The following is a 14,805-nucleotide window of genomic DNA, read 5'->3' as shown; positions in this document are numbered from 1 at the left end:
TGTAGCCTGGAATGACTTGCACTCCAGCCTGGTATTTGCACTCACCAGTGGGCTAAGATCTGCTCAGCCCTGCCCAGTCTGTCCCCTTCCACACACTTGCCAACAGGTGGGTCTACCTTGCCCAGCTTGCCTGACCCCTAGACCTGGAACACATGCTCACCAGTGAGAGCTTTTGCCCAGTAGGGGAGTCTCCCAGTTTCCCCACTCAGTTTGCTCCCAGGCCCAGATCTCACATGCCATAGCAGGTGCTAGGCCATTGTCTGGCATAGCCTGCCCCTCCATCTTGGCCTTTGTATGAGTTGCTAAATGTTGTGGGCCGGCCCGCCCTACACCCTGTTTTAGGATGCACATGCAGGTGCTGCAGCTTGGACCTGCCCAGCCTACTCTCAGCTCCAGTACCTGTGAGTGTTGGCAGGTTCCATGTTCAGTCCCAATTCAGCCAATCACCACTCCAATTCTTGAGCTAACCAACGGGACTTGCATTTCCATGGGGTTGGACCCACTTATCCCCCACAGAATCTACCCCTGGACTTGGTTCTCTTGTGTGCTAATTAGTATCATGTTCCTGCCTGATGTGACTTGTCCCCTGTTGCAAAACTCAATTAGGTACTTGGATCTAGGTCTGCTGGACAGGCCCCCAGCCATAGTTTTTGTGTGGTATGGCGTGTGGTGGTCAGTGATGCTCTGTGCTAACAAGCCCATCTCAGGACTCCCATGTGGGCTGGTGAATCAGTCTAATCCAAGCAGATCTTCCAATGTCTTCCCTCCATACCATCAGGTTTCAGTCCCTTCACTTACCAGTCAGTAAGTGGTCCTGTTGCTAGGAGTCCCTGAAGATTCATTCCTCACTTTCACATATGGTGTCCATATCCATGGATGTCCCTAGGTAATATTTCGTCACCCCCAAGTCCCCAGAGCTCATTGGCAGGCAGCCAGTGGGCAAAGCCCGGCGCCTGAAGGACTAAAGGGCCACCCACGGAATAAAGATGTTGCCGGCTGCTTAAAAAGCAGTCGGTAGGGGGTGCTGCTTTCTCTGCTCCACATGCCCGACCCACCATCCTGCTTTTAAATATTTTAAAACACATAGACCTAAGGGCCATGTGAAATACATGGAAAATGACTTTCCTGAGAATATTGTCTTTGCATCAAATCAGTTCAATAATAAAAGAAGGAAAAAATCACCTACTTTTAAATCCATCTAGTTTTCAAATGATGACAAGGATGTTAAAGTTTAATTTTAGCCTGTTGCCACCTTGTGGTAAAAGAAAAAAAAAACTTTCTCCTAATCTACAGTATTTACTAATGATTATAAGAACATCTCTTTATTTTCAGCCATGGGGTTCTGCTGTTCAGATATTTCCATTCTGCACTTGTAAACATGAATATGTTATACAGCACGATACATCTCTGTTATTTTTCCTGGTATGACTCTCATGATGCCATTGATCACCCCAATTCAAGCATCTTTCATCTAAGGAGCATGATTAAATATTCCAATTTCTGTTTTGCTGTGTTGTGTTATGCTTTTGTAGTTGCAAATGTTCATTACTGTGTTAAATTACTCCTCTCTGTTCTATGGCTCATGAATCTCATTTGGTCCGAGCAGGCTTTCTTTATGAGCTGTTCTGTATATTATGTATTCCTTTTGGTCTCCACTCCTCACATTCTAATGTGTTCCTACACCATCCTGGTTCCATGCATTCTCGTGAAACATGGTGTTGCTTGATGTGTATGCTTTTAATTGCAATGAAAAGCAGAACACTACATGCTTTAGGCATTAGTTTCTATCATTCGGCACTTTTTGAGGTCTTCCTAAGTCACTTTATGACTAACATGTTGATTAATCTGCCTAGGGGCCTACAGAGTACATATACTACATTCTTTATAAGATACTATAGGGGTAACCGTCTAGTATGCTTCCAACCACTTCAAAATATTTGGATGTAAACATCTTCGTACATGTTCTCTGGGGGAACTGTATGAATATTTCTGTCAAATACATTCAACAGCAGCATTGCAGGGTTGATGGCTAACCAGATAAAATCCTGACAGTATCTCCACAGGATCAACCCAACATCATCAGTCCATAAGCTTTCCGTCCATCACCTTTCCCTATCATCATTTACTTTCTCCAGTTTTATATTTAAATTTAATGAAATGTCATGTTTTAATTTACTTTCATGACATTACTGGGTTCTTTGTGTATGGTTTACATCCTTATTCCTTATTAGAGCATTTTCTTGTTTTCTGTGAATGACTTTTTCAAGCACTTTGTTCAATGTGAAAGTTTTTGTCTTTTCCACTTTCCTTGTGAACTTGGAGGTATCTGTTGATTATAGTTGGGTTTTTTTTTCCCATTGAGATTTTATTTATATGCATATTACATCCCTAGAAAAGAATCCTAGGATGTTTTCTCCTGTTTTTGTCTTACTTCTTCATGGCCCATAATGCCAGCTGAGGTTGTCAATACAATGAAACCAAACTGGCAGGATGGGGGCAGAATATTCTGCTATTTATCTAGCTCTTTCAGCTGCACATCACAAAATTGTTTAACCTGCATGTGTGGTTCATAACAATCTTCCCAGTTCTGTGATCATCGATGATTTCAAACTCAACAATGTAGCCATGCTTCATCATCTCAGTGAGGAAGCAGTGACCCTGGAACATGGCTTGCAGAGCACCTGACATTTGCCTTGCTTCTTGGTGTAGTTGATGCTCTTCGAGTCATTGGCAAGGATGTTCGTGTGCATCATCTTGGAGGCAAGGAAAGATGACACATTCACATGCATACACATGTGTGTATATATATATATATATATATATATATATATATATGCCATGTATGCGTGCATATGTTCATTTCATTGTAATTCCAAGTACCTTTTTCAAATAATCAGCTATTGATTTTACTCTCAGGTATTTTATTAATGCAATCATGCATTAAAGATTCTCACATACATGAAGCTAATGATTATATCCATCAAGTAAAATGACCAAATTTTCTTTAAAGAAATGTCTTACTATTCATTAAAAGAAAGTTAAAATAAATTTAAAATCTAAACCATTGATATTTCAGGAAAGTTTAATAAGCATTAACTTATTTATACAAATTGTATTGAACCTAGCCTCAAATTTAGTTCACTCCCTAACTAGCTCCAGTAGCCATTCCTGGGACAAACCAAAGCTAGGATCTAGAATCTTCATCCAGGTATCCCACACAGGTTTAGGAGCCCAAATACGTGGGCCATTACCTGTTGCTTTCCCAGGGACATTAGCAAGGAACTGGCTTGAAAATGAAGCAGCTGAACTGGTACCCATATGGGGTGCCAGCATTGCAGGTGCTAACTTCACCCAATGAGATGCACTTCAGGTTGTCCTTGCTTTTTTTCAAATAGAGTTGCTTGATTCTCACTCAACCATTAGGTGACTGCTCTGTCCAGTAATTCTGACTCCATAGCTTCATACACAGTAAAATGACTGTAGATAATGGCAAAATCAAAATTAAAATGCTACTGGCCAGTAGCTTTCATAAACATAGATGTGGCATCCCTCCAAAAAATAGAAAATCAATCAAAAACATTAAAAAGATTATTCATGGTCAAGTAGGATTCTTCCCAGGGATTTAAAGCTATTTCACATATACAAATTACAAAACATGAATACACCAAAAAGCAAATGATCTAAATCATATAATCTTTTCAATTGATGCAGAAAATATATTTGGAAAAACTCAACATCCATTCATGATTAAAACCATGAACAAAATAGATAGAGAAAACTTATTTCAATGTAATAAAAGTTGTATTCAAAGGCAACAACTAACACAATTTTAAATCTAGACATGCAGAAGATATTGTAAGAGTTCAAACAAGGTAAGAATAACCTTACAGGACTGTTATTCAACATCGCATTGGATGACCTAGCAAAGTAATTAGGCAAAGGAAAGATGAAAGTATTATCTAAATGGAAATGAGGAAGTAAAATTGTGAATGATTGAAGATGTCATGATCAGCTGTTAGAAATGAGAAGTGCATAGGTTATAGAGTCAATATGCTGAACTCGTCTGTGTCCTTGTTGCACTCCAATGTAGAGATATCTGAAAAAGAAACTAAGGAAGAAATTTCACTTCCAATAATTACCAAAAAAATGACTAAAATGGAATACTTAGGAGTACATTTAGTCACTTAAAGAAACAGGACTATGAAATAGTACTCTTCAAATACCAGAAACAGCATACTATTTTCAAACAAGGACATATAAGCAGCTGTCAGGCCCATGAAAAACTGTTTAATGTCACTGATGGTCATGGAACTGCAACTCAGAACAACAAGAGACTACCTTACACTAAAACAATTAGCTGATGCTGAAAAGATGAGAGCTTCGGCCTATATTGTGGCATAGTGTATTAAGCTGCCTCCTGTAACATTGGCACCCCACATAATCGTCCATCCATGTCCTGGCTGCTTCACTTCCTATTCACCTCCCTGTTAATGTTTCCAGAAAATGGCCCCAGTGCTTGGGTTCCTGCCACCTACATGGGAGATCCAGAAGAAGATCCTGGATACCAGTTTTAGCCCAACCCAGCCTAGCCTAGCCATTGGATTGAGGCTCTGTTTATCACTCTCACCCTGTAACTCTGGTCTTATTATCTAAATTAATTTTTAAAAACTAATTTTAAAAATATTTTAAGTTTAAAAAGATAATTTTTTAAAACACATACAAAAGTTGCTAAGGATGAGTAGACATGGTGAAACATGAACACCATTTGTAAGACAGTAAATCAGTACAGCCATTACGAAAAACAGTGAGGAGGTGTCACAGAAAACTAAAAAAAAAAAAAAAAAAAAAAAGGTGCTATACAATCCAGAAGTTTCAGTAGTTGGTATAAATTTGAGTAAAATTAAATCTAAGAGATACATACATGCATTCCTGGCTACTGAAGCACTATGCACAATCAGCAAAAAAAAAGATTCCAACCATTGGTGAATAGATTAAAATGATACCTATAAACAAATGAATATTTGTTCAAATAGATACAAATCTTGAACCAACAAAAATGGAGTTAGAAATCATTATGTGAGTGAAATAAACCAAGAACAGAAAGAAGCATCTCATGTGATTTCAAAATGTATAGACTCAAATAAGGTGAAATCAAAGAAATAGCAAATATTTGAAGAAATCATATATCATCCTGATTGGAAACTTCATGATAGATTCCAACACTGCCCCGTAAATGTGTGCACTTATGTGTGTGTGTGTGTGTGTGTAATGTGTATATATGTGTACATAATGCATATGTGTACATTAAAATTAAAATATATACAGATATATAACAGTTAAAACCACAAAACTTGTCTTTGATTATATAAAATGTCAAAGGAGTGGCCAGCCTGGGCAAAAAATTGTTGAAAATATTTCCAATATCCAGGGCTTCCTGCTAATATTTAAGAATGACTCGCAGTGAATATGTCAGTCACAGAAACAATAAAAGCCGAATATGTGACAAATGAATTGCACACAAAATAGACATTATCAGGAGGATATCTACAGAAAAACATGTTAGCTTTTGATACCTCTAACTGTAGTTGTGATGACATTTCACAATCCAATAAGGGAAAACCCTTAAGGTCTATTTTTTTTGTTACTACTATTTTACTCAAGAGAAAAATGATGACCAGGGCACATTTCCAAAACCACTGTCTCACCCAGCAGCAGAATCAGCACTTTGATTCCTGGCCAGTTTCACAGAAACGTGGGACGACTTCAGGACAGAGATTGATCCACATGTCACAAGTGAAAGCAAATCAATGTAAGGGCTTAACAAAATAAAGGCACACGAAAGAAAAAAAAGGAGGGGGGGAGAGGAGAAGATATCAATTTTAAGAAACAGCCCAATTCAGGAAGAGAGAAGCAATAGGAGAATATAGGAAAGCTGGATGGGGCAGTGAAACTGAACCCAAATCCCTAGGAGTGTCCATTTCAGAAAGGAGGCTTTCAGTGACCGGCAAGAAAGACACACTGACAGGCTGTGGAATAAAGGGAATGCTTAGGCTGATATCACTAAGAAGTCCAAAGGTCCTTCAGACCTCAGGTGCAATTTAAACTGGACTTTTCTGTTGATCCACTATCTCTGCCTTCCTGCCCTGATGATTTCTTCCATAAGCCTACTTCTCTGGTACTCAGAAAATGACTTGAGCTGTTTCTACCTTAAAGATCCACACCCTTATCATAAAACACAAGAATCATATTTCATATAAACGGAGCCAACTCAGGACAGATTAGAAGCTCTGAGCCTAAACTCCAGTCAGGATAAATGGTATCTATATAATGATTGTGTATATGCTGCTTCTTAGAGATCTTGATCCTTAATATATTAAAACATTGAAAATGCTGTCAGGAGTTGTAAGACAACTGTGATGTGACTTACAGAGAAAAGTTGTGCATTAGATAAGCTTTACTCAGATAAGAGTTGCAGCAGAACTGAAAAGGAGCATGGGGAAACTAAAAAGACATTTGTCTTAGAAGGATAGCTTTGTGTGCTTGTCCATAAGACATACGGGCCTGGCATGATAGCATGGTGGGTTGAGTCCTCACCTTGAACACGCCGGGATCCCATATGAGCGGCGGTTCTAATCCAGGCAGCTCCACTTCCCATCCAGTTCCCTGCTTGTGGCCTGGGAAAGCAGTCGAGAATGGCCCAAAGCTTTGGGACCCTGCACCCCCGTGGGAGACCCAGAAGAAGTTTCTGGCTCCTGGCTTCGGATCAGTGCAGCACCAGCCGTTTTGTTTACTTGGGGAGTGAACCATCAGATGGAAGATCTTCCTCTCTGTCTCTCCTCTCTGTATATCTGCCTTTCCAATAAAAATAAATAAATCCTTTTAAAAATGACATAGTCTGAGGTAGCAGCATCCATATTTGTGCTAGTTCAAGACCTGGCTGTTCCACTTCTCATGCTGTTCTTTGTTAATGTACAGGATAGCTCAAATTCTTTAGCCCCTGCCTTCACTTGGGCGACTTGAAAGAAGCTCTGAGTTCCTGGCTTTACCTTGGCCAAGCCCTGGACATGTTAACAATTTCTGGTGAACCAGTGGGTAAAGGATTTGCTTCTCTCTCTCTCTCTCTCTCTCTCTCTCTCTCTCTCTCTCTCTGGGTGTAAAACTCAGCTTTTGAAATAAATAAGTCAATATTTCATTAAGATGTTTCAATTTGAATGGCAGCTTTTTCAAAGAAAAGGGAAGATACAGAGAAGGTCTTCCATTCACTAGCTCATCCCACAAATGGCTGCAGTGCCCAAAGCTGAGCTGATCTGAAATTGGGAGTCAGTAGTTTTTCTGGATCTCCCATGTAGGCTCAGGGTCCCAATGACCTGTGCCATGCTTTGCTGCTTTCCCAGGCCATAAGCAGAGAGCTGAATTGGAAGTGCAGTAGCCAAGACATGTAATAGCACCCATGTGGAATGTCATTGCCATAAGGTGGAGGATTAGCCTGCTGAGCCACCATCCCCACTCCCTAAATCTATTTATTTAAAAAGCCATTTCTTTTTTTAAGATTTGTGTATTTTTATTGGAAAGGCAGATATACAGAGAGGAGGAGAGACAGAGAGGAAGATCTTCTGTCCCATGATTCACTCCCCAAGTGATTGCAACAGCTGGTTCTGCACCGATCCAAAGCCAGGAACTAGGAGATTCTTCTGGGTCTCCCACGCAGGTGCAGGGTCCCAATGCTTTGGGCTGTCCTCGACTGCTTTCCCAGGCCACTAGCAGGGAGCTGAATGGGACGTGGAGCTGCCGGGATTAGAACTGGTGTCAATATGTAGTCCCAGTGTGTTCAAGGCTAGGACATTAGCTGCTAGGCCACCACATCGGATCCTAAAAAAGCCATTTCTTTTGATGCAGAAATTTTGAAATTCATGCTTAGATTTCTTTAAAGAATATGAGCCTTCCATGAGCTTTTAAAATATCTGTGGGTGTGTTATACATGTGTGTGTATGTGTATGTGGATTTCAAAACCTTTGTATAGGGCCTGGGGCAGTAGCGTAGTGGGTAAAGTCCTCACCTTGAATGTGCCGGGATTCCATATGGGTGCCGGTTCTAATTCCGGCAGCTCCACTTCCCATCCAGCTCCCTGCTTGTGGCCTGGGAAAGCAGTTGAGGATGGTCCAAAGCCTTGGGACCCTGCACCCACATGAGTGACACGGAAGAAGAGCTCCTGGCTCCTGGCTTTGGATTGGCTCAGCTCCAGCCATTGTGGTCACTTGGGGAGTGAACCATCAGATGGAAGATCTTCCTTTATCTCACCTCCTCTCTGTAAATCCACCTTTACAATAAAAATAAATAGATCTTTAAAAAACCTTTTGTATTATATTAAACTGTTACTTATTCATTTTCCGATGACACAGGGAGTGACAGAGAGCTTTCATTTGTTTGTTTATGTGCCATGTGGCAATAAGAGCAGGAGTTAGACAAGGCCAAGACCAGAGCAAGGCACTTCATCCCAGTTTCCCGTGCTGGTCGTGGGAATTCCACTTTTGGAGCTACCAGTGCTGTATCCACAGGGAGCTACTGCAGCAGTGAGTCACATGTCAAAACCCAGATTTCTGAAGATGAAGCACAGGGATCTTTTTTTATTAGCTTTGCCACAAGGCCAGCCCTGGAACACAGGGATCTTAACCACTGTCTTAACTTCTAGGTCAAATGCTCACCTACGATTATTTGTTAATTTCTCTCCCTACCAACCCCTCATAGTGCTGCTGGCTGTGAGCTCAGTGTTGATGAATCAATAATAAAGCATATTCAATTTAAAACGGAGGAAATTCACTTCTGTAGGTGAAGCTACTTTGGAAAGTAACATCTCTGAGGTTTTGATGAAAGTATGGAAACTGCTAAATATCTGGATTTATAAAAGAATAACACAAAGGTACTTTTTGTATTATTAGTTTATTTTGAAAGGTTATGTACACAGAGAAAAAGAGAGACAAAAATTCCTGCCATCCTTTGGTTCCCATCCCAAATGCCCACAGTGGTCAGGACAGGACCAAGGCGAAGCTAGGTGCCTGCAGCTCTATCCACTTCTCCCCTGCTACTTGAGCTTTCATCCACCACCGTTCTAGGCACATTAGCAAGATGCTGGATCAGAAGTAAAGTAGCCAGGATTGAAACTACCACTCAGTAAGGGATGCAGGAGTCCCAAGCAGTGGCTTAACACCTTATGTCACAATGCGCACTTTCAGAGTACAGTGACTACTGAAGTCAATGAAACTTATGACTACATTATTTCTGAAGTAAGATATTAATCAATTTTAGGGAGCTATAGCATAAAGATACAGCACACATGCCTTATAGATAGCAATAACAATGTTTTAAAAAACACAAAGTAAGTTTATGTGTCCATCTTAACAAGAACCTGTGAACAGAATCTCCCAGAGACCTAACCCTGTGTTTCACCCAGAAGCAATGACTTAGGGTTCATTGAGCTGGTGATCAGAGCAGTTACAGAATTCAGTACCATGAGTAGTTAGAATCCACTGTCTGTGCAGAACCCACCTTGATCCCATTTCAACCCGACTGGAAACATTCTTGCTTCTTTCCTTGACCCTTCAGTTTTCAGGGACACACTTGTTTAGTACCTATGCCTCAGACATCGCCTCTACCACTGCCTCTCACATTTAATCCAATAAGAATCTCCTGACTTTGTTACAATTCAAAACATTATAACTTAATATTACTGAGGTAAAATTTGGATTCTCCATTTCTAATAAACTCCAATGTGCAAATTCTGCTGCTGTTTGTCCTTGAACTACACTAAATGCAAGCGGTTTCATTATGGTCTTGAGTTTCGTGTTTAGAATGCTTAATCAGCAGCTGTGTTCTCATACTATCTGTTGGTGAATACAGAAGCAGTAACATACATAGTTTTGTTTCCCCTGGACTCAGAGGAAAAACTACAGAACTAGGAAAGTGTATATTCTCTTGGCCAAGGGAGAATGATTTTAACCAGAGATACCTCAATGTCTCACCAATTACACAAAAGTAGAAAGACAAAAAGACTATACGTTTGGCATAAATTAAATGCAATGCTTTTAATTGAGAAAGTAAAAATTGAGAAAGTAAAAAAGGTACTTCATAAAACATATATCTACAGATATGTACTTAGCTTTTAAAGATCTCAAACATGTCAAGGAGAAAATGATTTAAATAATTGCATCAAGAGACAGTAAAGAGGGACCCGGTGGCATGGTCTAGCAGCTAAAGTCCTAGCCTTGAACGTGGCAGGATCCCATATGGTCACCGGTCCTAATCCTGGCAGCTCCACTTCCCATCCAGCTCCCTGATTGTGGCCTGGGAAATCAGTTGAGGACGGCCCAAAACCTTGGGACCCTGCACCTGCGTGGGAGACCTGGAGGAGGCTCTAGGCTCCTGGCTTTGGATCGGTGCAGAACCAGCTGTTGCAATCACTTGGGGAGTGAATCATCGGACGGAAGATCGTCCTCTCTGTCTCTCCTCCTCTCTGTATATCTGCCGTTCCAATAAAAAATAAATAAAGTTTTAAAAAAGAAACAGAGACAGTAAACAGAACATAAGGCAAAGAATACTGTAACTATGATGGGACATAAGTCCACAGACTATACCACCAGTAAATCAGGGATGAGCCCTGAGAAGTAGTATTTGATTGAAATGGAAGTAATGAACTTTGAATTTCTTGAAAGGTCAAAGTTGTGTTTGTAGTATTCCATTTAAAGTAAAAATCTGAATTTTAAAATCTCAGAATGCAAATCAGAACAAGAAATCTTATAAAATCATATTTGGCTTGTATTGACAGTTCTAAGCAGAATAAATAAGACAAAATGGATTGTTACAAGTAGCATTGGCGGATGGCATCACCAGGTGGTGTTCAGGAATGTTCCAGGTCCAAGCAGCTGGGTTTTTGCTGCAAAGGGAGAAGAGTGCTCGGAGGGCCACGGTTCATCCTGAAAAATCATTAAGAACAGAGATGAAAGCCATTCTGCACGAGGTGGAGGTGAGAACTGAGGACAGGAAGACAGGGAACAAGAAGAACGGAAGAGAAATAAACTTAAAGATCAAAGATGAATGAAGAAACAAGGAAATCAGGAAAGAGCAACATAAGGGACTCACCAACACTTCCTAAACCAAACTGCAAGCCCTGCCGGAAGAGCCAGAACCAGCACAGTCACTGCCAAGAAGATGAAACCAGTGGGACTGGAATGCTCTGTGGATTTGAATGCATATCAAGAATATTACTGCAAATCCATACCCACACTTCCACCCCCTCGTTCCCTATCCATGCTCTGTGAGTGCATTCCATTGGGATTCTTTCATCAGCTGTCTGTCTACTTCACCAACTTCCCTTTCATCTATTTTTTTCTATTATTGCACTTTGGAGGATCCTTTATCCAACCCAGAGCATTCCCCTTCGTCTGCAAAGCCCCTCATTTTCTCTTCCTTTGCTTGAATTAACATCTCTTCACTCCTCTGGGTTCTAAAATGAATATAATCCCAATTTTTAAATCTGTCTTTCCAGCAGTCCTGAAAATCACATTTTCCTATTTCCAACCAGGTCCCCATTCTTTTTCACCCCAGTAGAGGATGATGTCCTGGTCTGTCAAACTGCTGTGCTTCACCCAACAAGACAGGCCATCTGCCTGCTCAGCCATCACGTCAAGGGTTACTCGGAGATACCATGTCCTATCAGCATGGGGCAGAATGTCGTGTTGCTGGGCACTAGGCTGCTCCCGCTCACCTCGCATCCACTTCACCCACACAGGCTTTGGGTAGAAGCCAGAGACATGGCACACCAGCAGTAGATGGCCAAGCCCAGGGCTGGAGCCAGTGGACAGCCAGGCCTTGGGCCTTACTGCAGAAGACAAGAACAATACTCAGAAAAGGACTATAGTACTCTGCGGAGGTTCAGATGTCCACATCAGTTCATCACACACATCTTTCCTGCTTCTCGGTGCTACTCAGTATTCTAAATTTGAAAGCATTGTTTGCAGTGTTGTTGTAGCAGGAAATAGGTGAGGGAGGGAAGACTGACCTTGCTGCTGGATATCTGCTTTTCCGGCATCAAGAAGACCAAGGAGGAAACATGGGCAGGTGCACTGAGGAGCGTGTGCACTGTTTCTTTGAACCTCCTATGTGATTCAGCAAACTACATGTATGCTGGGCCCTACTTCCACCTTGTGGAGCTGGAAATCATGAATTGTTCTGGAAGGTCAGCAGATCTGTGCCTTCATAGGCTTTTCGAAAGAAACCTCCTGATGTGCTGTCAGAGTGTAGCTCACACCCTGTGACAATCTGCAAGACAAAAGGATCTGGAAAAGAGGGATTATGCATTGGAGGAAATAGAAGCAATGAGACTGAGCAGAAGCAAAATACAATAGAGGCAGAAGAGAAGGTTCTGGGAGGTTGGAGAGACAGAACAATGTTTTCATCAGAAGTGCAGAGGAAGTAGATGGGAATCAGCAGAGTATAAAGAGATGAATGATATGAGGAAGGTGTTAATATGATGTAAGTGGTACGGGCAAAAAAAACAGTGTATACAATCGGGGTTAAATAGTCTACGATGAAGAGAGTACACTGAGTTATAATGTATGTGCAGACAGAAACAGCTCAAGAGAATGAGTAGGAGAGCAAAAATCACATTTAAGAAGTCAGTTTGAATGTTAGGGAAAGGGTGCATACAGGACATCTCTAAAGGAACATAATAAAGCACAACCCTGAAATCTTGGAGAGAGGAGATCATCAGTAGTAGAGTATTAAAGTATTTAAAGAACCAAGATACTAGATGCTACTTATAGCCTCGACCCAACTGTTGGCTACTTTATGCTGGATAGTGGAACTAAAAGGTAGTGAAGTTGATTTCATAGCAGAATAAGAAAATTGCTGAGACATCTCCGACTGGCTGATCTCTCCTCTCTCCACTGAGGGAACAAAACTCACATTCATACTGCAACTGCTTGACAAAGTTATGAACTCCCGCAGTAAATCTGGTGAAGAGCATATGGAAAAATGTTTTAAATTGTGATCTCCTCATTGCTGAAGTTACCCCTGGACCAAGGCCACAGGTAAGTGATGGTGTGAGAGTTGTTCTCCCAGCGATGTGTCTCCAATTCTCCCAACCATGCTGAACCCAGAACCTGTGCCTGTGAGCGATTGTGAAAATATGAAGTCTGCATGACATAGAAGGACACAGGCTTCTTGAACCCTGTGAAAACAAAACAGAACTGGAAAAAAGATGGAATTTAAAAAGGTGGAAATGAGGGGAGGGGAGTATTAACAATCCTGAAAGGAGAATCATAATTATTTTACTGGATAGTCACCTGTTATACATTTCCCTGCTTTAAACACTATCTTTTTTGTAATTATTTTATTTTGATAATCTTTACATAGTTGATTAGGGCACAAAGGATCAAGGACTACAGGAAAGTGAGTAAGACCATTGTTTCCACATTATTATTTTTTTTTTCTGTGTATCTGGGGTAAGAGGAGAGGTAAAGGGAAAAGCCCTACCCAGCCTTCTAGCCTCCCACCCATCCCACACTGTCATTCAAAAGAACCCAAGGAGCGATAGTCACGGAAATTCAGAATGGAGCTAGCCTGGATCCCTCACTACTCAAGAATATGCTAAGCAAATCTTCACCACCTAAACACACACACACACACACACACTTGTACTAAACTGGACATTTGCAAGATGTCTTACCAACTTCATTGTCACTGCCAGGCAGTAGGGAGGCTAACAATGGAAGCAACAGAAGCAGCATTTCGTTTGCAGGTGTTACTTCTGTCAAATAACTTCTTCCTTGAGTTTTCCTCTAAACAAACCTACACCACAATCTCTCTCTTGTGACTTCCTCCTCCAACAAACACACAGAACTCCCCAGGCTACAATAATAAAAATCTTCTCCCTGGAAATTCTCAACTTCCCACTCAATCTTTCATATCTGCTCCGATTCTGAGTAGTGTCGCTGGCTCCCATGTTCTCTCCTTGCCATTAATTTCCGTGTTATTCAACAATCCCTGTTTTGCCTACTATGGACCAAAACTTATATGAAATTGAATAGCCACCTTACTGTAAAGAACAACTCTTTTCTCACTCATTGAAAAAAAAATCTATACAATTAAATGGCTTCCCATACACTGCCTAATGTCCTCAAGTCCCTGCTCTTTTCTGTCCTTTTGCTTACCATTTTAAAGTACTCCCTTGTGTATTATCTTCTGTCTCATTCTCAGTTCTACCGCACTCATCTCTGACTAATCTAAGTTGCTTTATTTTTTTCCAAAACCTTGCACAATTGTCTTGTACACTATAAACTGTATCACATTTCCACTAATATAAGAGAACAGGAATATTGAAACATATAGAGAAAAACTTCTATTTTATTCGGATGCATATTCACTTATAAAAGAGATATGTAGCCTGTGCTGGGAGCCAGTCATTGCCTATACTTATAAAGATATAGGGTTAACTAAAACAATTATTTTCCTCAAGAAAACTTTATTTTACCTCAAAAAAAGAGCTATATTTTTGTGTGCTAAATTTTACTATACTAAAGAAGTTCTTTTAATAAAAATATTAACATTAATATTATGTCAATCTGCTCCTATCCCTGGCTCATGCAAACTTGTAGGCATGACAACCTAGCCCTATGTAACCTGCATTACAGCCTGGCTCCTGCACGTGCCAGTGGGCTGTTTACTAGGCCTTGCCCATCCATACTTGCTGATGGGTGGAGCTACTTTTCCAAGCTTGACCAACACAAGACCTGAAACATATGCTCACCAGAG

The 14,805-nt window shown here is 40.8% G+C and overlaps 2 pseudogenes; both read right to left on the bottom strand.

Moving 5' to 3' along the window:
* Nucleotides 1-2,369: 2,369 nt before the first annotated feature.
* Nucleotides 2,370-2,759, bottom strand: LOC101531449 (small ribosomal subunit protein uS8-like; annotated as a pseudogene).
* Nucleotides 2,760-10,891: 8,132 nt separating this feature from the next.
* On the bottom strand, nucleotides 10,892-13,781 carry LOC101531195 (T-cell surface glycoprotein CD1a-like; annotated as a pseudogene).
* Nucleotides 13,782-14,805: the final 1,024 nt, after the last annotated feature.

This window comes from Ochotona princeps, chromosome 2, assembly GCF_030435755.1.
Source record: "Ochotona princeps isolate mOchPri1 chromosome 2, mOchPri1.hap1, whole genome shotgun sequence".
In the NCBI taxonomy this organism is placed as follows: domain Eukaryota; kingdom Metazoa; phylum Chordata; class Mammalia; order Lagomorpha; family Ochotonidae; genus Ochotona; species Ochotona princeps.
This window is presented reverse-complemented; position numbering and strand designations above follow the sequence as displayed.